General features: G+C 38.6%; 1 pseudogene; it reads right to left on the bottom strand.

The window, feature by feature from the left end:
* Positions 1-829: 829 nt before the first annotated feature.
* On the bottom strand, positions 830-18,949 carry LOC104121264 (patatin-like protein 2; annotated as a pseudogene).
* Between the last annotated feature and the right edge of the window lie 6,614 nt (positions 18,950-25,563).

The following is a 25,563-nucleotide window of genomic DNA, read 5'->3' as shown; positions in this document are numbered from 1 at the left end:
ATTAGTTGCTCCTCTCAGGTCCGTGGTTTTTTCCCTTATTCAAAAGAATTTTTTACGTAAAAATCTTTGTGTTCTTGTTGTTCTTTTTATTCTTGTTGATTACCATATCTCGGTGCTACGTTATTATTCCGTTTTTATTATCATAAATATTATTTCTGTAGGGAGATTTATTCCCAACAAAAATTACCCTACGTTATACTTCAAGCTTCAAGCTGGAATTCCATTAATGTAAAAAATAAATATAATACAATTTTCTAATATAATGGAGCATAATTTGAGATATTTTGTATAGTAAGGTAAAAACATTAAATCTATGTATTATACATGAATGCAACTGCTACAACAAACACTATCTACCAGTACTGCTATTGATTATATCTATTAACAGCAACTATAACAACAACAACAACAACAACAATAACAACAAAAACAATAACCCAGTATAATCTCACTAGTGGGATCTGAGGAGGGTAGTGTGTACGCAGACCTTACCCCTACCATGAGGTAGAGAGGCTGTTTCCAATAGACCCTCGGCATCCTTCCCTCCAAGAACTCCCCACCTTGCTCTTGGGGTGACTCGAACTCACAACCTCTTGGTTGGAAGTGGAGGTTGCGTACCATCAGAGCAACCCCTCTTGTCTGATAAATCTATTTACAACTCAAGCATAATACATATATTAACAAAAAATTAGAATCATTAAAGGTGTGGTGGAGTGATAATTACTTCTTCATTTTTAATTAAAGCTTTAGTGTTCGAGCTCGGAATGGGTCACCTTTGTTAGGAAGGTCTAATTCAAACCTAACTACAAGAAGAAACAAAGATAACCAGCTACTCTGATCTTATGCCTGTTAAAGCTGCCTTGGATTTCCTAAGCTTCCTTTCTTCGGAAAGCAGCTCGGCAAACCTGACAAAATATTGTTAGGTCAAATCAATTATTCCAAGCAAATTAAATAAATTTTTTATATTGCTTTTACTATATAATATATCTAAAATATGTATAGTGATATTCAGTAGACTATTTTGAATATACCTTTTCAGAGCTTCTTCATTTGAGCCACCATGTTGACATGGTTCAAGTAGACCTGCCTGCAAATTAATCCTTGAAACTGTTTTTTTCAACAGATTTTTCCAACTAATTTCTTCATGTTAACCTTCGTTGATATGTCAGCAGAGGAATCTGTCCCATTCAATGTGTCATCCTATCATGTTCATCAATTACAAATATAGTGTTAATTAAGTTGGATGTTGATCTTAATTTACAGTCAAACCTCTTTATAACACCCGTGTTTGTTTCGATATTTTTCGCATGCTATAGTAAAGTGTTATTATAAAGAATATATGTTATAACATTACATAAAAATTCAGTTTCGAGAAAAAATTTACTTTTATAATGAATGACTGATAGGATGCTATTATAGAGAAGTCTGACTGTATAAGGTCATGTCTTTCTTATATTCTCTTGCTATCTTTAATAACATGTATTTACAGTCACACAAATGTTATATTGCTTTTTAAGACAACAAGTTTCAAAAGTTTTATTGTCAAACTTTGTACATAGGTTCACATAAAACGAAACGGACGAATACTTGAATGCGAAGGTAATTATTTTCGGAATGAAGTGCTTGGAGGAGGGCAGAAATATGGAAATCAACCATATCGTCACTGGCATGAGTAAGAAGGTCCAGGATTGGAGATGAACCGCCGTAGAGGAGCCATTTGCAAATACCCCATTTTGCTGCTGTTTTAGCATTGTATTTTGGTTTCATTTTTGCAGATGATCCAGCACCTAATGAGATCATTAAAAATCGACCATAATCTTCTGATTTTGCAGGAAAGAAATCTGGATTTCCGTGGAGGATTTGTTTGGTCACTTGGCTTGTTGCTACAAGTGCCTATGTATACAGAAGTGATCAAGAGTTAGTAATTACATGAACTAATGAGAAATTAAGAAGATAAAGAGGGTAGATATTAGATGTGCGAACAAAGTCACACATTGGTAGTTGAAAATATTGAAAGCATACATATATAGTATGTAGGAATCTCTTAATGGTGTGAGGTATTTTGGGAAAAACCGTGCGGGCTTAACTCAAAGCGGATAATATCACGCCATATTAAAAGTGTCGCTGTGTTGTTTTAGCCCAACAATAGATATATATTAGGAATAAAGATAATGATAAGATTGTTTACCCGAGAAATCAGATAACGTTAAATTTGTATATGGTTCTAAGGATACGTGATACCCTTTGATACAAATCATATAGAGAGATAGAAATACGAGTATTCTTGACTATGAGAATGGGAATAATGAACAGAAAGAATAAGTAAGATGAAGTAAAACAAGCACAAGGAGATATCTTTATATATGAGAAATGATCTTTTGTTGCCGTGTATTCCGTCTCCATAGCTTACAAGGATCCCCTCATTTATAATAATGGGTTATTACTTTATTTATAACAAGAAATAATAAAATAAAGCATATATTGGAGGACCCATGATGATTTGTCTCTTCCTCGATTCCCGCCAAGATTCTCTCTCTTGGTGCGGTTGTAACGGCTCTTGTCTGTGAGCTCGATACTGGCTCGAACTCGTTACTGGATCGAGCCCTCGGTTTTGGCTTGAGTTCGGCCTTCGGGGTGGGCGTGGCACATTTTCGACCTCGAAGCAATGCCTTACAGATCGATTTGGTCACGGGCTCGATAAGATTATTGAGCCGACTCCTCGAGCAGCCTTCGGACTCGAGGCTCGTTTATACTATCTTCGGAGCTCACTCCCAAAATTCCACTCCGGTTTCTTGCAACTCGAACTCGATCGAACGTAGGAAGGTCAAAATCTATTTCGACTATATACAGATAGTCCCCTCGTTTCTCATGAAGGATGCGGAGAGAATCGATATGATTTTCGACGGTTCGATCGGGTTATAAGCTGACATTTTCACAGGGATCAATTATGGCGTATGTGATAGTTGTCCCATCGATTTAGTCTTTCAAGGTATTTAATGCTTGTCAGATGGAGGCATGAGAGGCAGCGGATACTGCCGACACTCGAGCACATTGGGTTGCTGAACTTGCTAAATGTAGGTCTCGGAGTGAGACCTTCGAGAAGATACACGCTCGAGGTTTCGACCTTACTGAAGAGATAAAAAAAGGCTAAAGAGCTCGAAGCTGAAGCTGAAGCCTTGGCTTCTGATTGCGATGATGATGATGACGACGATAGCAAGAACGGATCCGAAGACGGGGGAGAGTCTGATATAGAAGCAAACGCTCCTGAGGATGACCAGGAATCTTAGTTCTTAATTTTTTACATTTGTAATCAATCACGTAGATAATTTTATATATAGACAATTTTGTTGACTTGCTTCTATTTCGTGAAGACTTTATACGTGCCTTACAAATGTTTTCAAAAAGATTAAAATGACTTAATCAAATTTGAAGTGATGTAGCTCTTAGGCCTATTAGTCGAGTCAATGATCCGAACTCGAAGTAATGTAGCCCGTTGGCGTAATGGTCGAGTGAATGATTCGAACTTGAAGTAATGTAGCCCGTAGGTGTAATGGTCGAGTGAATGATTCGAACTCGAAGTAATGTATCCTGTAGGCATAATGGTCGAGTGAATGATTCGAACTTGAAGTAATGTAGCCAATAGGCATAATGGTCAAGTGAATGATTCGAACTCGAAGTAATGTAGCCTGCAGGCATAATGGTCGAGTGACTGTTTGCTCGAACTCGAAGTAATGTTGCCCGTAGGCGTAATGGTCTAGTGAATGATTCGAACTTGAAGTAATGTAGCCCGTAGGCATAATGGCCGAGTGAGTGTTTGCTCGAACTCGAAATGAAAGTAGCCCGTGGCCTTAGTAGTCGAGTGAATGATTCGAACTCGAAGTAATATAGCCCGTAGGCGTAATGGTTGAGTGAGTGTTTGCTCGACCTCGAAATGAAAGTAGCCCGTGGGCTTAGTAGTCCAGTGAATGATTCAAACTCGAAGTAATATAGCCCGTAGGCATAATGGTCGAGTGAGTGTTTGCTCGAACTCGAAATAAAAGTAGCCCGTGGGCTTAGTAGTCGAGTGAATGATTCGAACTCAAAGTAATATAGCCCGTAAGCGTAATAATCGAGTGAGTGTTTGCTCAAACTCAAAATGAAAGATGCACGTGGGTTTAGTAGTCGAGTGAATGATTCGAACTCGAAGTAATATAGCCCGTAGGCATAATGGTCGAGCAAGTGTTTGCTCGAACTCGAAATGAAAGTAGCCCGTGGGCTTAGTAGTCGAGTGAATGATTCGAACTTGAAGTAATATAGCACGTAGGCGTAATGGTCGAGTGAGTGTTTGCTCGAACTCGAAATGAAAGTAGCCCGTGGGCTTAGTAGTCGAGTGAATGATTCGAACTCGAAGTAATATAGCTCATAGGCGTAATGGTCGAGTGAGTGTTTGCTCAAACTTGAAATGAAGGTAGCCCGTGGGCTTAGTAGTCGAGTGAATGCTTCGAACTCAAATTTATCTTAATTCTGTTTGCTTAATAAATCTTAAAATATAGGAATTTTTCTTGGGTATAAGATGTCGGTAAAGAGGAGAACTTTCTTTGCAAGTCACTACATATGTGTTCATGTCTCGCGCCTGGGTTCGGGCCAATCTACATGAGCAGGGTTCGTATTGACCATTTGGCTCTTACAATTTTTGCTATTGGAACCCTGTTGTAGCGGAATAACTTTCTTGCGTCTGAACTTGATGTATTTGAGGATCTAATGCCCCCCCTAGTATTCGAGGTCGATTGTAAAGAGGCCTCAGATACTGTTGTAAGAGCAGCATGATCATTGGTTGCCTCGTTAAAAACCTTGTCGGAAAAAAAACCATTTGGGATAAAACCGGTCCAAGGGAAAAAGAGTGCAATGCGTGCTTTCAGATCTATGGCTTCGTATCGAAGGATCCATCTTAGCTCCTGATCGGACTTCTGCAGGGATGAATTTTGAAATGTAAATGAATAATGGAGGGGTCGTACCTTAGCAGTAGTATCGTTTTAGATGTGACACATTCCAACTGCTTGATAGTTGTTTGCCGTTTATAATACCGAGCTTGTATGACCCCTTTCCGACGTTCTCGAGAACCTGATATGGACCTTCCCAGTTCGGTCCTAGTTTTCCTTCGTCTGGATTTCGGGTATTGAGGGTGACTTTCCTTAGCACTAAGTCCGGGGCTTGAAATGGCGGAGCTTGGTTCTTCGATTATAATATCTTTCGATTCGTTGCTTTTGGGCGGCCAACTGGACGAGAGCAGCTTTTCATTTTTCATCCGATAATTTGAGGCTGGTGTTCATAGCTTCGTTATTTGATTCTTCTATTGTGTATCAAAATCTGGCACTGGGTTTGTCGATTTCGACTGTTATCAATGCTTCGGATGCATATACTAAGGAGAACGGGGTTGCCCCCGTACTGGATTTGGACGTTGTTCGATATGCCCAAAGGACTTCGGGTAGGATTTCTCTCCATATACCTTTAGCGTCGTTCAGCCTCTTCTTTTGGTTCTGAATGATGGTTTTGTTTGTTGATTCAGCCTATTCGTTCCCACTTGGGTGGTACGGTGTTGATAATACCCTTCTTATTTTGTGATCTTCAAAGAATTTTGTCACTTTGCTGCCCACAAAATTGTTTCCCATTGTCACATACTATTTCAGCAGGTATCCCGAATCGGCATATGATATGATCCCAGATAACGTCTATAACTTCTTTCTCTCTTATTTTCTCGAACGCCTGCACTTCAACCTATTTAGAGAAGTAGTCAGTCATAAATAAAATAAATTAGGCTTTACCTAGGGTCGATGGCAGAGGGCCGACGATATCCATTCTCCATTTCATGAACGGCCATGGGGATAAGACTGAGTGAAGTTGTTCTCCGGGTTGATGGATCATTGGCGCAAACCTTTGACATTTGTCATATTTTCGAACAAATTCCTTCGCATCTTAGCCCATATCGATCCAATAATACCCTGCTCTGATTATTTTTCGAACTAATGTATCGGCACCAGAGTGATTCCCACAAGTGCCCTCGTGCACTTCCCATAGGATGTAATCGGTACCTCCCGGACCCAAGTAACCAATGGTCCATCGAATGTCCTTCGATATAGCGTTCCATCCGAATCCAACGTAAATCGAGCAACTTTAGTCTGTAGGGCCCTAGAGTCTTTAGGGTCCGATGGGAGCTTTCCGCTCTTTAAGTATTCAATATATTTATTTGTCCAATCCCAGGTTAAGCTTATAAAATTTATCTCGGCGTGACCTTCTTCGATTACAAATCTTGAGAGTTGAACGACAGTCCCCGAGCTCAAGTCATCTTCCTCGACCGACGATCCCAAATTTGCAAATGCATCGACCTCATTGTTTTGTTCTCATGGAACATGCCGTAAAGTCCATTGTTTAAAATGGTGCAAAGTGACAAGTCGTTTGTCTAAATACCTTTGCATTCTACCTTCTCGAACATCGAATATTTTGTTTACTTGACTCACCACCAGCAAAGAGTCACATTTGGCTTCAATGACTTATGCTCCCAAGTTTTTAGCTAGCTCGAGACCTGCAATCATGGCCTCATACTCGGCCTCATTGTTAGTCAACTTGGTAGTTTTAATAGATTGCCTAATAGTGTTACCCGTGGGTGGCTTTAAAACTATGCCTAGCCCAGACCCCTTCACGTTCGAAGCCCCGTCCGTAAAAAGAGTCCATATCCCCGATAATGTGCCCGATTTCAACAGTTCTTTTTCAATTTCGGGTACGAAGGTTGGCATGAAATCGGCCATGAAGTCTGCTAAAATTTGAGACTTGATGGCCGTACGGGGTTGATATTCGATATCGTACCCACTGAGTTCGACGACCCATTTAGCTAATCGGCCTGATAGCTCGGGCTTGTGCAAAATATTATGAAGCGGGTAAGTGGTTAATACGCATATGGGGTAACATTGAAAGTACGGTCTTAACTTTCTAGAGGCGCTTACCAGTGCGAGTGCCAGTTTTTCTAAGTGCGGATATCTAGTTTCTGCTTCTCCTAAGGTCTGACTTATATAATAAATAGGAAATTGCGTACCTTGCTCTTCCTGAACTAGGACAACGCTTACTGCGATATTCGATACTGTCAAGTACAAGCAGAGTTTTTCGTCTGTGTTTGAAGTGTGAAGTAGTGGTGGGCTCGATAGATATCGTTTTAGTTCCTCTAATGCATGTTGGCATTCCGGGGTCCAAGCGAAACCATTCTTCTTTTTGAGTAGAGAGAAAAATTTGTGACTTCGATCTGATGATCTCGAAATGAATCGGCCTAGGGCTACAATCCGTCCCGTTAGCCTTTGTATAGATTTCACGTTGTTCACGATAGTGATGTCTTCAATGGCTTTGATTTTATCGGGGTTAATCTCGATTCCTCAATTTGACACCATGAAGACAAGGAACTTGCCCGAACCGACCCCAAAAGTACATTTTTCGGGGTTGAGCTTCATGTTGTATTTCCTCAAAATCTCGAATATTTCCTGCAAATGGGTCAAATGGTCCTTTGCGTGCAGGGACTTAACTAGCGTGTCATCAATGTAAACTTCCATTGATTTACCTATTTGTTCTTCGAACATTTTATTTACTAGGAGTTGGTAAGTAGCCCCTGCATTTTTTAGCCCGAAGGGAATCACATTATAACAATATGTTCCATATTTGGTGATAAATGAAGTTTTTTCCTGGTCCTCTGGGCTCATCCGGATTTGATTATACCCGGAATAGGCATCGAGAAAAGTGAGAATCTCGTAGCCGGTCGTGGCATCGATCATGCGATCGATGTTGGGCAGCGGAAAAGAATCTTTGGGGCATGCTTTGTTTAAATCCTTATAGTCCACACACATTCTAAGTTTGTTTCCTTTTTTAGGCACTACAACTATATTGGCTAACCATTCGGGATATTTTACCTCCCGAATAGACCCTATCTTGAGAAGTTTGGTTAACCCGTCTTTTATGAATACGTGTTTTACCTTGGACTGGGGTCTTCTCTTTTGCTTTACCGGTCTGAACTTAGGGTCCAAGCTTAGCCGTGTGTCGTTGTGTCTGGTGGGATCCGTGTTATATCTAAATGAGATCAGGCAAAACAATCAATGTTATCGATAAGAAGTTGAACGAGTTTCTTCCTAAGTTTGGGGCTCAACCCCGTTCTCAGGTATACCTTTTGTCCAGGCCAGTGCTCGATTAGTATGACTTGCTCTAATTTCTCAATTGTTTATTTGGTGGCGTCGGAGTCATCGGGGATCACGAAGGATCGAGGGGCCCTTCGATCGTCATCTTCTTCGATCATCTGGTTATATGGTTGGGTCGAAATCGATGTCTGTGATTTCTATTTGGTGTCTCATTCTTCTTCTGAACCCGATCCCTTTACTGACGAAGGCAAGGATATTGGTTTCGCTTCCTCGACGGCGAACATTTATTTTGCGGTTGGTTGTTCTCCGTATATTGTTTTGACTCCTCTCGATGTAGGGAATTTGAGGGCCTGGTGTAGGGTCGAAGGTACAGCTCTCATGTTGTGGATCCATGGCCTCCCGAAAAGGGCGTTGTATCTCATGTCGCCTTCGATCACATGAAACTTTATTTCTTGGATGGTTCCGGCCACGTTTATTGGTAAGATTATCTCACCTTTGGTGGTTTCACATGCCATATTGAATCCGTTTAGAACTAGAGTTGCGGGTACGGTATGATCCTGCAGGCCGAGCTGTTCTACGACCTTTAATCTGATGATGTTGGCCGAGCTACCTGGATCGATCAACACACGCTTAACTTTAGTTTTATTCATGAGTATGAATATTAGCAGTGCATCGTTATGAGGTTGAATGACTCCTTCTGCATCTTTATCATCGAAGGACAAAGTCCCTATGGGTACGTAATCTTGAGTTCGAGATCGCTTTTCCCTCACAATCGATGTTTTAGTGCTTTTAAGCACTGGTCCCTGAGGGGTATCGACGCCGCTGATGATCATGTGAATGACGTGCTGCGGTTCTTCTTGCTCGTTTTGCTTGCCGAAATCCCTGTTTTTAAAATGTTTCTTTGCCCTATCGCTCAGAAATTCCCGAAGGTGACCTTTGTTAAATAATCGGGCTACTTCCTCCCTTAGTTGCCTGCAATCTTCCGTTCTGTGGCCATGGGTGCCATGATATTCGCACATTTGATTGGGATTCCTTTGGGTAGGATCGGTCTGCATGGGTCGAGGCCATTTAGTGTCTTTGATGCGTCTGATAGCCGACACGATGGCGGATGTATCAACGCTGAAGTTATACTCTGATAACCGAGGTGCTTCTATAGGATCGGCATATTTATCAAAGCCGCTCTTGCTCATAGGTCCCCGAGAATTTTTCCCTCGATCAATCCTTCAATTGTTCCGAACGGTATTGCATGTTGAACTGTTGTTCATCCGATCTGTGACGTATGGTTGATATCGGTCTTTGTTCGACCTTTGTTCTCTGTCGATCTCCCTTTGGTTTTTAGTAGCTGTCCTGTTTTGATGTATGGGTCCAGACAGAGTTCCCAACTGGTCATCTTCGACCCTAATTTTTGATTGATATCAGTTGTGTATATCTTCCCAAGTTATTGCTGGATACTCGATCAAATTTTGCTTCAGAAGACGTGATGCTATCAAACTTTGCTCGTTCAACCCTTGGGTGAAAGCTTGGACGGCCCAATCGTCTATGACCAGTGGAAATTCCATGTGTTCCATTTGAAATCAGGATATGAATTCCCTCAGCATTTCATTACCCCTTTGCTTTACTTTGAAGAGGTTTGATTTCCTTGTTGCAACCTTTATGGCACCAGCATGTGCCTTTACGAACGAATCTGCTAACATGGCAAAAGAATCGATGAAATTTGGCGGTAGATTGTGATACCAGATCATTGCTCCCTTCGAGAGGGTCTCCCCAAACGTTTTCAACAACATGGATTCAATCTCATCGTCCTCCAAATCGGTACCCTTGATGACACATGTGTAAGAGGTGACGTGTTCGTTAGGATCGGTCGTACCGTTATACTTGTGAATTTCGGGCATACGGAATTTTTTGGGGATTGGTTTTGGGGCCGCACTCGAGGGAAAAGGCTTATGTATGAATGTTTTCGAATCCAGCCCTTTTATCATTGGTGGAGCCCCCGGGATTTGATCGACCCTGGCATTGTATGTTTCCACTCTCTTGTCGTTGGCTTCGACTCGTTTTGTGAGTTCCTCGAGCAATTTAGTAATTTCGGGTGTGGTCCTCGATTCTTGCTCGTTTGATTTCACTATGGCGGGCTCCGTTCTGGGGGTGATTTCTCGAAGCGGATTGGGATCCAACCTGCTTTGTATATGAGTTTGGCTCTGAAACTGAGCTATTGCTACTTGTTGGGTTTGTAACATCTCGAAGATCATACATAAGTTGGCTCCGATTTCCCCCACGTTCTGGGTGTCTCGAGCTACGGATCGAGTACCGCCCTGAATGCTTTTTTCCGGTTCGGAACGCTGATTCGCCTCCAGAGCTATTTGTGAATTGACATCCAACGGTACTTCGGCTCGAATTTTGGGTACTTCGATTCGAGCCTCAGTGCCATCATCAAGTGGCCTTCCGCCCCCGGGGTACCAGGTTGCTGGTTTCATCTTGAAGACCGGCTTCGTGGTCGATAGGTAAAGCCATTGCTGATTCAAAGTTGTAAACTGGTGTGTACAGCAGATTTATATCAAACAATCACCGTTATCCTTAGCCCCATAGTGGGCGCCAAACTATTTACCCGAGAAATCAGATAACGTTAAATTTGTGTATGGTTCTAAGGATACGTGATACCCTTTGATACAAATCGTATAGAGAGATAGAAATACGAGTATTCTTGACTATGAGAATGGGAATAATGAACAGAAAAAATGAGTAAGATGAAGTAAAACAAGCACAAGGAGATATCTTTGTATATGAGAAATGATCTTTTGTTGCCGTGTATTCCGTCTCCATAGCTTACAAGGATCCCCTCATTTATAATAGAGGGTTATTACTTTATTTATAACAAAAAATAATAAAATAAAGCATATAGTGGAGGACCCATGATAATTTATCTCTTTCTCGATTTCCGGCAAGATTCTCTCTCTTGGTGCGGTTGTAAGGACTCTTTGTGTGAGCTCGATACTCGCTCGAACTCGTTACTGGGTCGAGCCCTCAGTTTTGGCTAGAGTTCGGCCTTCGGAGTGGGCGTGGCGTATTTCCGACATCGAAGCAATGCCTTGCGGATCAATTTAGTCACGAGCTTGATAAGATTATCTAGCCGACTCCTCGAGCAACCTTCGGACTCGAGGCTCGTTTGTACTGTCTTCGGAGCTCACTTTCAAAATCCCACTCCGGTTTTTTGTCACTCGAACTCGATCGAACGTAGGAAGACCGAAATCTATTTCGGCCGTATACAAAGATAATTAATTACTGGATTGTTGGGTGAAACTCCACGATCTACTAGATTGAATTCTTGAAAGTTGCCATCTTTGTCTTGGTTCTTGAAATAGTGAGCTGGAAGATAAGTTGGAGCTGCAGATGTGCTGTTGCATATATCTGATATCCGAGCGTCCATTAATGAATTTCCTTTTGCCTGCATGATGCATGAAATATACATTAGGTTACAAGTTCGAGCCGTAAATTACACTCCCTTAGGTCGTGGCTCTTTTTTGAATTTTATATGAACTCGAGATGCATCGTTCACCGCGCTACCCTTTTATGCATATATGTTGAATGCGTGATTAATAAATAAGTCATACAAATTGAGATCAAGGATGAGCTAGCTAAAAACTAAAGATTATTAATTTTAGCATTCTTTTCAAGAATACAAGTTTGTAAAGAATTAAGGATGTTATTAATTAACATAAAAGGACCAACCTCAAATGTAGAGAAGACAGTTGGCTGCAAATTCTTGATATCAAAAGTTGGAATAACAATGTTGGTTAAAGTTTCGTGCAATCGAGTCTCCCCTAGTTTCTCCTTTATAACTTTGTGAAGATATTTCCCGTTGTACTTTGGTCTCACTAAAGATTTCAATATCCTTTTTATTGATCCTAGCAATCCTTTGAAATAAAACAACTTCAACGTTATATCACAAAATCAAATAGTAAATAAACTAATGAAAAATATATATTGCTTGATTGAAAAGTGATCGATTTTACCCGTTGTGTGGAAATATCTTGGGGCCATGTTCAAGATAGAAGGGCATAATATCTTTAGCACCAAAAAGAGGACGTCCCTCTTTGTCTGGTGTAGTTAACATAGACGTCACTAATCCACCAGTGCTCGTCCCTGCAATTACATCGAAGTAATCTGCGAGCCTTGCATCCTTTCCGTCCAATTCCTATTGTCCAAATTTTTAACTCGTAAGTTTAAACTATAATAGAGCATTAATTTGCCAAACTTGTTAATTTATTACTACTTACTATTCCATAGAAATATCACATTAATGCTGATTACAAAATGCACGATTTTATAAGTTAGAACAAGATTGTGAATATATACTAGTAGTACTAGACATTGAGTACAAAGGATTTTATTTAGGATCACAAAAAAGTGTATGCTTATCATAGAATTTAAATAAACGTACGTATTAGACATGATATTTTGTCAAAAAGTTATATTTGTAAAATTTCTTTTTTTTTTTTTTTATGTAAAGAAAAATATTATTAATCTCCAAACCAACCAAATATACACATTCCTTCTGAACTGTACAGGCTAGAGGTAAATTCCTTCTAGCCGTAAAATTTCCCTATCTATCTTCCCTATCTTTATTTGCTAAACAATTCCTCTATCCATTTCCTTCTATCTCTCTCCTCTTTCCTAATATTTTGCATATTCAATCTAACTTTGCATTCTTATTGGATATGTTTAAAAATCACCATTGGACGTGGTACTTTGTTATTCCATATTGCATCATTTCTGACCTGTCATATTTTGTACATCAACGCTGCCACAACTGCTATAATAAGTTTTCTGCACATTTTACCTTTAATATTTCTTGTTAGTCTTCTCCACAAGCCATCAATATCTGGTTCATTTATCCCCAATCCTAGCCATTCCAGCAGAATTCTCAGGCACTCTTTCGAAAATGACATTCGAAGAACAGGTGTTGAATTGTTTCTTTACTTCCACCACACATTTCGCTCCTTGTTTCTGTACATACTCCAATTTTTTTCCAGTCTTTCTCTTGTCAACAGCCTTTAATGGACTGCTAACCAACTGATAATACTATGTTTTGGAATATTAACAGAGTTCCAAATCCATCTAGCCCAGGGCCACTCATTCAGCTCCTTTCCTCCATTGGTATCCTTTTTGTATAGAATACCTTCCACCTATTTGTTGCTAGTCATTCCCCCTATATCCTCCCTTGAACTTTTCCATTATAGTTCATATTCTCTTCTAATACCAACTACAATCAGTTGGTGGCATATATTGTTTCCAGCTGGTCCCTTTGATGTATATGTGATCCACCCATTTCACCCATAATTTATCAGCCTTTTGAGCAATGTTCCACACATATTTTGCAATTGTTGCCTCATTCTATACCATACAATCCATTACTCCTAGTCCTCCTTTGTGCTTCGGCCTATATACTATATCCCATGCAATCAATGGAGCTTTATTAGTCTGTTCTCTCCCATCCCACAAGAAGTTTTTACATATTGCAGTCAGCTTCTTCAGAACAGACTTAGGTAGGATAAATATTGATGACCAGTATATATGAACATGTAGCAGAGCAGAATTGATTAGTTGAACTCTACCAGCATATGACAAGTTCCTCGAACTCCAGGCCTTTATTATAGTGGTCATCTTATCTATTAGGATTTCACAATCCATGATTGATAACTTCTTTGCTGAAATTGGAACCTCTAAGTATCTAAATGGCAATGACCCTTTCTGATATCCAGTTGCCTCACATAAATCTTTAAAAAACTTGCTTCCATAGCCATCTAGACCTGGTGATTTATCTCCATTGATTGCCCAAACGGTTATTTTAACCTCTCTTTCTGTAAACTTTTCCTCTAACATGTTCCTTTGTATTTCCGTAATTACTGGTCCTTGCTGAATCAGTATGCTATTAACATGCTCCTTTTCCTTATTCTTAGTGCCCAACAAAGTAGTGTAGAAATAAATAAAGGAATTTGCAATGGCATCCACCTTAGTTTGATTGACTCCATGTGCATCTGTTATAGAGAAGATTCTGTTCATATTCCTTCTAGCCTTCATCATACTATGAAAATATTTAGTGTTTAGGTCCCCTTTTTTCAGTCACTGTGCCTTACTTTTCTGTCTCAAATACTGATGTCCTGCTTCATTCAACCTCTTAGTCTTCCTGATTAGGCTTGCTTCTTCCTCTTGTAGCTCCTGATTAAGAGGTGTTTGCTGATTTCTTTGTTGACATTGCAGTAATTCTTCTTGTGTTTGATCTGCTTTCTTTTCTATATGACCGAACTTCTCTTTATTTAGCTGCCTTAATTTCCCCTTCAGGTTGTTTAGTTTTCCCACCAACTCATACATTTTGGTCCAGTTTTGTTTGTCTTCCAGTCCTTCTTTACTATCTCTTTGTAATCTTGTGCCATGCTCCACATGTTAAAGTATCTAAACATATGCTGCTTCTTTTGATCTACTGCCCATCTAATTATTGCAGGACAGTGATCAAATATCCCTTCATTCCTATAGTATACCTCTGAATCTGGTAAAGCCAATATCCATTCATTATTGACCAATACCCTATCGAACCTACTATATACTCTGTCATTACCTCCCTGTTTGTTGTTCCACGTAAAGAAGGCCCTTGAAGACTTCATATCCTGTAATGTACATTCTTCCACACATTGCTTGAATCTCTTATTTTTGCCATTGTAACTGGACTCCCAATCCTTTCTTCTTTATGTAGGACACGGTTGAAATCCCCCATGACTGCTCAAGGTTCATCCATATGCTCATGAATCTCCTTGATATCCTCCCATAATTTTCTTCTTAGTGCAGCATCATTGAATACATTGACCATTGTTACTGAAAATTTCCTTCTTGTTCCTCTATGATGTACTTTACAATATATTAATTATTCTGTGACTTTGTATATGCTTATATCAAATACCAAAGGCTTCCATAAGAGCCATATTCTTTCTCCTTTATGTTGACTTAGATTCGCACTATAGGACCATCCATTACATAAGTTAAGAGCAACTTTCTGATCCTTAGCTCTCTTAACCTTAGTTTCCAAGATGCCAAATAATCCAACCTGAGAATTATGCATAAACAGATGAATTTCCTTCTGCTTATCTGGATTATTTATCCCCCTGGTATTCCAAAAGCTAATTTTATCCATGTGTTGGTGGGCTCCCCCCACCCTTGTCAACTACAACCCCCTTTTGTCCTACATTATCATTCTTTATTGTTTCCGTCTTCTGCCTTGCCTAACTTGTACTTGACCCTTCTTCATTTTGCTGCTTTCCTAGTGTAGCAAACATATTACCTATCTTAAATGATGCTTCTTGCACCACCACTGCTTTCCTCACATACTTCCCAACTTTATACCCATAATTTTGAGCTGGATTCCTTCCCATTTCTAGCTGCTTATTGTCCCCCTGTTTTTCCTTTTGTTGCTGCTTTGCTCCCATTTGTTTTGCTTGATCTTTTTGTATCTATTTCCCTTCTTTCTGATGAACTATCTCCTTTTGTACTTTCAGTTCTTGTTGCTTCTCATTCTTCTCTCTTTCCTCCTGTAGAAATTTCGCACACTCATAAATGTCATGTCCATAATTCTTGCATTTGTCACACATAACAGGTTTTCATTCATAATGGACTGCCTGCTCTATTATTTTTTCAGACTCATTTTCAAATCTAATACTTGACGGGTATTGTTGGTTCAATTTCACTTCAACTAACATTCTTGCATATGTTAGTTTTTTTTTGGTAGTAGTAGCAGCATCTTCCTTTAGAGGCTTACCAATCAACCCAGCTATTTTTGTAAGAGCCACTTGTCCCCAATATTTGATATCTAACCCTATCAATCTCATCCAACTAGGAATGTTCTCTATTTTCTCCTTTGTGATCTCCATATATGGCTTCTATGGTTTCACAATTACTGGTTTTCTATCAAACAATTGAACACCTTCTTCCACTGCTTTGCTTCTACTTTCAACACTATGAAAACTCGCCAGGAATACCCCTTTGTTTAGTTGTGCTACTTTGTCAATCCCCAATGCTCCCCAAATTCTCTTGAAATATCCATCAATTACTACTTGTGATGGATTAGACCCTAAAATATAGCACACAACCGCTGTTGTCCAGTAATACACCTCATCCTTAATGTCCGCCATTGTAATTTTCATATTCAGTTCAGTATTTTCCTTAATTAGGTCTAGACCTTCCTCTATCGGAATTGAACCCACAACATTGCTCCATCATTTAGTTTGATTCTAGGGTTCTAGTTGAACCTGTATTTTTGTTCACCATTGCTTCCTCTTCGACAAGATCTGCCCATGACGCCCTATTCACCACTGGGATTTTATCGTTCCTCTTGTTCCCTCACTGTGGTGTGGTTGGATTTGAAATCTGATTGATATCCAAAGGTATGATTCCTTGGATCGCATTGATACTTTTCACTTTATTCGCATCTCCCGATTGTGGCACTCCCATACGCACTGAATTTGTTGTCTGACCTCTACCTCTAGTCCTCGATTTTCTCGCCATTTTCAGTTGTCGCCGAGAGAGAATCGCATTCTAGAGAGAATGTTTTCCTTTTCTTTCTTCTCTCCAAGATATTCGACACTTACCAACTTAAAATTTCTTTTTATTTGGTTCATATTGCGGTCTGGAAATAAGATAATTTTGACATCTTTTTTTTACAACACATGCATAAATATTACGCCTATGTACAAAGAAATATGAACTATAGATTCTTTTCAAACTGAATATAAAATTAAAATTCTAGATTTATTGCGAGGTGAATAAATTCTTGATACTACATAAATAATAGTAAAAATTACATGGGGCGCCCTATTTGGTTGGCCCTTTTTAACTTATACCCGTTTTATTTTTCCGTTTGCATCCGTACAAATTTTTTTATTAAAAGCGTTTTAAAAAGATGATTTTGCCCTTCTTTAATAAAAGACTATTGACAAACTACAGGACAAAAACTTAAGCATGTTTAGGCTGAAGTTTTAGCAAATAAACTAAAAAACTTCAGCTTGTTTAGACTGAAGTTTCGGATAAAACTCTACACAAAACTGTAGACTGCGTTACAAAACTTCAGCATGTTTTGGTATGAAATTTTAGCAAATGAACTAAATAACTGCAGCATGCATTAGCAAAAACTCTTTAAAAAATTACTTACTGCAAGACAAAAACTTAAGCATGTTTAGTCTGAAGTTTTAGCAAATGAACTAAAATATTTCAATATGTTTAGTCTGAAGTTTTAGCAAATGAACTAAATAACCTTAGCATGTTTTATCTGAAGTTTTAGCAAATGAACTAAATAACTTCAGCATGCATTAGTAAAAACTCATTAGAAAATTACATACTACAAGATAAAAACTTAAGCATGTTTTCTCTGAAGTTTTAGCAAATGAACTAAAAAACTTAAGCATGTTTAGTTTGAAGTTTTAGCAAATGAACTAAATAACTTAAGCATGTTTAGTGTGAAGTTTTAGCAAATAAACTAAATAACTTAAGCATGTTTAGTCTGAAATTTTAGCAAATGAATTAAATAACTTAAGCATGTTTAGCTTGAAGTTTTAGCAAATGAACTAAATAACTTAAGCATGTTTAGTCTGAAGTTTTAGCAAATGAACTAAATAATTTCAGCATGTTTAGTCTGAAATTTTAGCAAATGAACTAAATAACTTCAGCATGTTTAGACAGAAGTTTCGGATAAAATTCATGACAAAACTGTAGACTGCAGGATAAATAATTTCAGCATGTATTAGCATGAAGGTTTAGCTTCAATGTGAAACAACTTCATGCTATATTAGCATGAAGTTTTAGCTTCAACATGAAACAACTTCATGCTACATTAGCATGAAGTTTTAGCTTCAAGGTGAAACAACTTCATGCAAGTGTGATTCTGAAGATGAATCCGAACAAGTTTCTGATTTTCTTATAAAGTTGCTGAGAGGAGAGGAGGAAATCGTTTTATATCATTTGTCAGGGGTGTAATTGTCATATTATTATGGATCTTATGTGAGATGGCTACCAAATCAATAATTTTAAAAAGTAGGGTACAAAATAAAAGGTGGCACAAATATAGGGTATAGCTGCAAATCCCACTAAATAATAGTAATTAACAAACAATATTCTGTCAAGCTCCAAATTATTGACAATTTATTACATTTAACCTTTTTATTTCTCAACTTTTACCATCTGAATTTTTAATTAATAAATTACCGAAACAATTTATCAACTTAAAACAATAACAAACCTACCCTTCATTTAAAACCAATAATAATCTTTTTAAATGAATTTCACAGATTATTAAGACAATACATGAAACATATATTAACATCTTGTAAAAGAATAAACTGCATACATAAGCAAAGCGCACGCATATATATAACAAGCCTCGTATGGAGAATGTAAGCAAGTTGCGGTGAAGTGGTAAATACTCCTTCATCTTTAATTACATGTCTTGAATTTGAACTTTGGGTATAGACTTGCCTTTGTTAGGGAGCATTCTACTCCAAAGTGGGACTTTTCGATGCAAATTTAGATTTAGTCGAGTCCCAATACGGATATCGAACACCCGCTAAGAAACAAAATAAAAAGAATGCATGCAAGTTCAAGTTGGATGATTCTCACGGTCTCACCTGAAGTTGAGATTCAAGGTATTCAAGAACGGTGGCAGGTATGATTCCCCTAATGCCTCCACCATCGATGCTGAGAATAGTGACAAGCTTTTCTTCAGTTTGAGACTGAAGACCTTCAGGTGAAGCCAATGTTGTTATTTTCATCTTTCCTATTGATCAATGCTAAAAAAACTTTGTATGACAAAAAAATGTTGTTTTTTTCTTCTTTGGTTCTCAGCAAGTGATACCTTTTATAGGTGTATTTGATCAGAAAATAGAAAGTTTTACAATATATATTCCCATCATGGAAAGGAACTAATTGGTACCATATTAGAAACAAAAATAGAATATTTACTACATTAATTTAGGAAATTATATATGAATTAAGATTTGTCTATTAGAAAAAGGTTTTAATAATTAACATAAATAAGAATGTTTTCCGTTCACATGAATTGAGTAGGAATTTTCCTGGGAGAGTTCTTTTTTTTCTCGGAAAGTTGTTTCCGATCATTAATGGGATATTATTTTTGGAAACTACGTGCACATGAGGATATTTTCTTGGAAAGTACTGTAGTTAAGTTTACCAAGATGTTATGGGATTGGGAGTCTCTGGACTGTGAGTGAAACAAAGGGAAGGAGCAAAGATTTCAAATAGGATGCCACGTGCAGACAACAGTTACATGAAAAATATTACGACAAAATAACGCGGTGAGATGGATATAATTCCTTCCTCAACCGTAGCTCTAAGCTAAAGCTGACTTCACAATTTATCTCTATAAAGCTCTTCTTTTCCAACAACAAGAAAACAGAAAGTTAGGAATGAATTAAAGAGAGAATAGATTTAGTGTGCTAGATAGAATGGAAGATCGGGAATTAAGATGGAGGGGGTAGTAGTTAGTATAGCGTACTTCTTTTCTATGCCGGTAGCTTTAGTTTTTTTTCTCTCCTCTTTTTGGCATATTCTTGGACTCCTATTTTATATTTGTTGTTGCTCTTGTTTCGTCGCGTTGCTTTCTCGTTCTTCCTGTTTCTTTTCCATAACTTTTTTTTTATTTTTATATTGCATTTCTTAACTGATGTGACTGTGCTTGCCTGAGCCGAGGGTCTATTGAAAATAACTTCCCTACCTGCAAGAGGTAAGGGATAAGGTCTGCATATACACTCTCTTCCCCATACCCCACTTTGTGGAATTACATTGAGTTATTGTAAAGAGTGGAAGATGAATATTGATTCAAGTAACAGCTATAAAAATTAAATGTATTGCTAATAGTACCGACCTCTATACATTTAAATGGGACAAAGAGACTACCATGCATCGATTATAATCTCCTGAAGAGTTATTTGGGAAGAAATTAAGAGGAAAAACATTAAGGGGCTGTGGAGTTTCAAGATTATTTAAAAACTCATAATCAAGCTTTAGTCATATAATAACGAACTAAGAATGATGGTTAACTGATCTAACAAGAGAGTAGTAAACTCCAGTAGGCCTTTTAGCCAACAAAGAAGAGTGAGTTCCCTTCTCCACAACTTTGCCTTTGTCCAACACAGCAATTGTATCACAATTTTGTATAGTACTTAGCCTATGTGCCACAACAACGCCTGTTCGCCCAACCATCACTCGCTCAAGCGCACCTTGTACTACTTTCTCTGATTTACTGTCCAATGCGCTTGTCGCCTCGTCCAATAATAACAGTAACACCCCTGGATTTTTCAATATTGCATGAGCTATCGCGATTCTCTGTTTTTACCCTCTTGATAATTGCAGTCCCCTGTCCCCGCACCATGTGTCATATCCATCTTTTAATGGTGATATGAAATCATGAACATTTGCTGCCTTCGCAGCCTCTATAATTTCTGTGACGTCCACTTCTTCTGATTCTCCATAGGCTATGTCTTGTCTTATAGTTCCGGTAAACAATATAGGTTCTTGGCTTACAAGCGCTATGCGCTTCCTCAAAGACCTCAGGTGGTACGATCTTATGTCGCGTCCGTCTATTTTTACTAAGCCATTTAAAGGATCATAAAATCTTTGTATCAGACGAATTAGACTTTCCTGATCCACTTTGTCCTACAAATGCTGTTGATTTTCCTGCTTCGATTTTTATTGTAAATCCACGTCGCACAGCTGAATATGGCCCGCTATTTTCACGGGGTTGTAACCTTCTGAATCCTCTGTGGCTTGATTAAAGAATATCGATCTAACACCGCGAAGACTGACCCAAACAGTATCGGCACCTTTGGCCCGCGATAGAAACACAATGTGAGGAGACGTTGGACCGCGATTAAAACAAATGCAATTCTCCACGCGATAAATAGGCCAATTATGCAAACGATGGTCATTGCCGAGATTGTTTGAAGGAGTAATAACAAATTTTAGCGAGGCATTTGCATCTATATTCATTTTTGGGGTCACTATTGAACTTATACCCGCTTTGCACAAAAAATTGCAGGTCTATCCACTTTTCGGGTAACTTCAGACATACGGGCCGGAAGTAACAAAAACTTATGTCTAAAATTTGAACTTTAGAATTTTTTGCCTGAAGTGTGACCTTATCAAAGTAAAACTTCAGATATTTTCACCTGCAATTTGGCCTGACTCGCAAAGACAATCGGGAAAATATCAGTTTATAGTGCAAACTTCAGACAAATTAGTCTGAAGTTCTTCAGTTTATAGTGCAAACTTCATACCCGCTGAATAACTTTAGACTTGGAATTAACTGAAGAACACAACCAAATTAAATAAAGGACCAAGAAAAAATTCTTGTTTATAAATATAAAAACCACCGGTGTAAGAGACTCCAGTCCAAGGCAGCCAATAATTCTCCACTATGAAATTGGAGACACTGAAATAAGATGCATCCAAGAAGTTAATCTCACCACGATAACAAGCCATGTAACCCTCTTACTGGTATCCGATCCTGGACACGTGTTCTTATTGTTTACCCTAAAAAACGGATAGCAATTGAATTTATATGTGGTTTTAAAGATATGTGGATTAATTCAATACAAGTGATTAATGACGTTAGATTAAGCAAATGAAAGACGTAATAAATGACCAAATCAATGATAAGGGTAATTTCGGGCTCGGTTGATGGCTCGATGAAGAACCTGCCCTCGATTCCAAGCTTGTACTTATGACGAACTTAAGAACAAGAATAAGAACTTTGAACAACATAGAGAATAACTTAAGAACATATGCGTGTTACAATGTGTCCCATGAATAATAAGCTTCCCCTTTATATAGTAGGGGAGTTTTACCCTAAGTATAATTCTAAGAAAGGTAAAACTCTTTTGTTTCGCTAATTACTGATATTTTGCCGATACGGCCGAGATTCACGTCGTAATATTCGGTTGGTCACAGACATCACGGCCCTTCGTTATCCGTGTGCAGTTGTTGGGTAATGCTCTCCGAAGTCTTGATCCTCGAACCGGACCTGGAGGACACGGTCCCGATACCCCCGAGGGCAGGTGTTTTGCCCGAGCACCAGTACGAGGGGCTCCTCACTTTGACTCTGGTTCATTACGATTGCGTTTATACTCTATTTGACTCGCCGGGAAATCGAGTCATTCATTGGGCTCGGTTTTACCCGTATACAGATAGTCCCCTCGTTTCTCAAAGAGCAGGCTCGCCGAAATGATGGGAAACGACATATGACTCTGGTTCCTTCCTTTGTACGTTACAATGAGGGAGTCGAAACGCCCCATCAATCACTTTGTTCTGACTTCGGACATGTGTCGCTCACCAACAGTTGCCTCTGAATGCGAAGTGTCACGATCCAATTTTACCTATAGGTCGTGATGGCCCCCAACACTATATCTAGGCAAGCGAACTAATAAATTAAACATATATCGATAAAATTTAAATCTAAGAAAATAATAAGACGCCAAATTCTACCAATGTGTGTGCCAAGACCTAGTGTCACAAGTGTATGAGCATCTAGTAGATTATACAAAACTCCAAATACTGTCTGAAATGAAAATAGACAAAATTAAAAAAATACAAGAAGAGGCATTGGTAGCTATAGGACGGCTCAGAAAGGCAGCTCGCCACTATGCCCCTGGATAACGAGGATGTGCGATGATAGGTCCTCCGCTAGTATCTGTCTCAGATCCTGCGCAAAAAGTACAGCAAGTGTAGCATGAGTACGTAAACAACGTGTTCCCAGTAAGTATCAAGCCTAATCTCGAAGTGGTAAAGACGAGATGGCCGACTTTGACACTCACTAAGAGTCAACAATAATAAATGGAATAAATTATAATTATTCAAATCAACATGAGAGTTAACAATAATTTTATTCAATTAGCAGAGATAATAAAAAAAATCCTTCAAATGCAACAATTTCCAATCTATTAATTAAATCCTTCAATTTCAATAAAAAATCTAATTTATCAAATAGCTTTACAAGCTGCAATTCAATTTCAATAAATTTTTAATTTATCAAATAGCTTTACAAGCTGCAATAAACTGTCCAAGTATCGTGTAATTATTATTATTATTAAGCACGATTTCTGCCGAGGTCGTACGGCCCGATCCAGAGTTTCGTGTACACTATCGAGGGATGTGCAGCACGATCTATAGATGCATCTATCCTGTCGAGGCATTCGGCCCGCTCCACAAGAAATGAGTACATTTTCTTATGTACCTCCGGAATGAGAGTATATTTATTATAAGATAAATTCAGGAGGAAGAACAATTTCTCTTAACAATTAATTAATTTAAACAGAAAATTTAAGCATATGAGATTTTCATCCTTTAATATCTTCCCTAATATATATATATATATATATATATATATATATATATATATATATATATATATATATATATATATATATATATATATATAAAATTTACACAAGTAATTCATGCTTTTGAGTCCTAAACTACCCGGACTTTAGCATTAATAGTAGCTACGCAAGGACTCTCGTCACCTCGTGCGTACGTAGCCCCCACAATTAGTAACAATTATTTAATTTAATCACCTATGGGGTAATTTTCCCCTCACAAGATTAGACAAGAGACTTACCTCAATTTGCTCCAATTTAATCCACTAGAAGGTCTTTTCCAAGATTATTCAACTCTGTCTGGCTCGAATCTAGCCAAAATAATTCGATACAATCACTAGAATTTATAGGAATCAATTCTATAAGAAAATACTACATTTTCAATAAAAATCTTAAAATTAATTAAAAATTAGTCTGTGGGACCCACATCTCGAAAATCCAGCGAAAGTTACGAAATATGAACGCTCACTCAACCACGAGTCTACCCATACCAAAATCACTAAATTCCGCTAACAATTCGACCCTCAAATCCTCAAATCTATCCAAGAGGGTTTTCAAACGTTTCAAACTCAATTCACCAATTAAATGATAAAAACAGTGATGGATTCGGGTAATTTAACCAATATTGAGTTAAGAACAGTTACCCTGTTGTTTTCTCTGAAAATCTCCCAAAATTCGCCCAAATCCGAGCTCCAAATCGTTAAAAATAAAAAATGGGAAGAAGTCCCATTTTCAGAACTTAAACTCTCTACCCAGTGATTCCTTCTACGCGATTGCGATGCACTGACTCACGTGATCGCATAGCACAAATTTTACTGCCCAGAAGATAACCTTACGCGATCGCATAAAAGACCCACGCGATCATGATGCACTGACTCCGCAACCCTACCCGATCGAGAATCTCTTCACGCGATCGCGAATCATTAAGTGCATGGCCCAGCTCCTCCCCATTTTCCCCTACGCGATCGCAAATACCGACACGCGATCGCGATGCACATGCTGGTCTAACCTAGGCGATCTCGGACGTGCCCACGCGATCGCATAGAACAAATTTCCAGCTACCAAAATTAAGCCTACGCGATCGCAACTCCATTCACGCGATCGCGTAAAACAAATCCACCTCTGCCCAAATTACTCTATGCGATCGCAGACCAACGCACGCGATCGCGTATAAGGAATTCAGAAGAAAAATACCAGCAGCTATCAACAGTCTCCCAAAGGCCAAAAGTGATCTGTTAGCCGTCTGAAACTCACCCGAGCCCCTCAAGACCTCAACCAATTATACCAACAAGTCCCAAAACATCATACAAACTTAGTCGAACCCTCAAATCACACCAAACAACGCTAAAACCACGAATCATCCTCCAATTCAAGCTTAATGAAACTTAAGATTTTTCAACTTCTACATTCGATGTTGAAACCTATCAAATCAAGTCCGATTGACCTTAAATTTTGGACACAAGTCATAAATGACATAACGTAGCTATGAAAATTTTCAGAACTAGTTTTCACTCCGATATCAAAAAGTCAACTCCCCGGTCAAACTTCCAAACTTAAATTCCTATTTTAGCCATTTCAAGCCTAATTTAACTACGGACTTCCAAATAAAATTCCGAACACGCTCCTAAGTCCAAAATCACCATACGGAGCTGTTGAAATCGTCAAAATTCTATTCTGGGATCATTTTCTCAAAATGTTGACTGAAGTTAAACTTGGCCTTTTAAAGCCAACTTAAGGAACCAATTGTTCCGATTTCAACCCAAACACTTCCTAATCCCGAACCAACTATCCCCGCGAGTCATAAATCATTAAAAATACATATGGGAAGTTTTATTTTAGGGAACGAGGTTCTATAAGTCAAAATGACCGGTTGGTCATTATACGAAGCGTCGACTCTTTTCCTATAAAAGCCTCATTCCTTTGTCATTTTTCTACTTTTCGACTAAATCGCTACCTTCGAGCTTTCCAGCCATAATCAAAACCTTCTTCAAACC

The sequence above is a fragment of the Nicotiana tomentosiformis genome, chromosome 12 (assembly GCF_000390325.3).
Source record: "Nicotiana tomentosiformis chromosome 12, ASM39032v3, whole genome shotgun sequence".
In the NCBI taxonomy this organism is placed as follows: Eukaryota; Viridiplantae; Streptophyta; class Magnoliopsida; order Solanales; family Solanaceae; genus Nicotiana; species Nicotiana tomentosiformis.
This window is presented reverse-complemented; position numbering and strand designations above follow the sequence as displayed.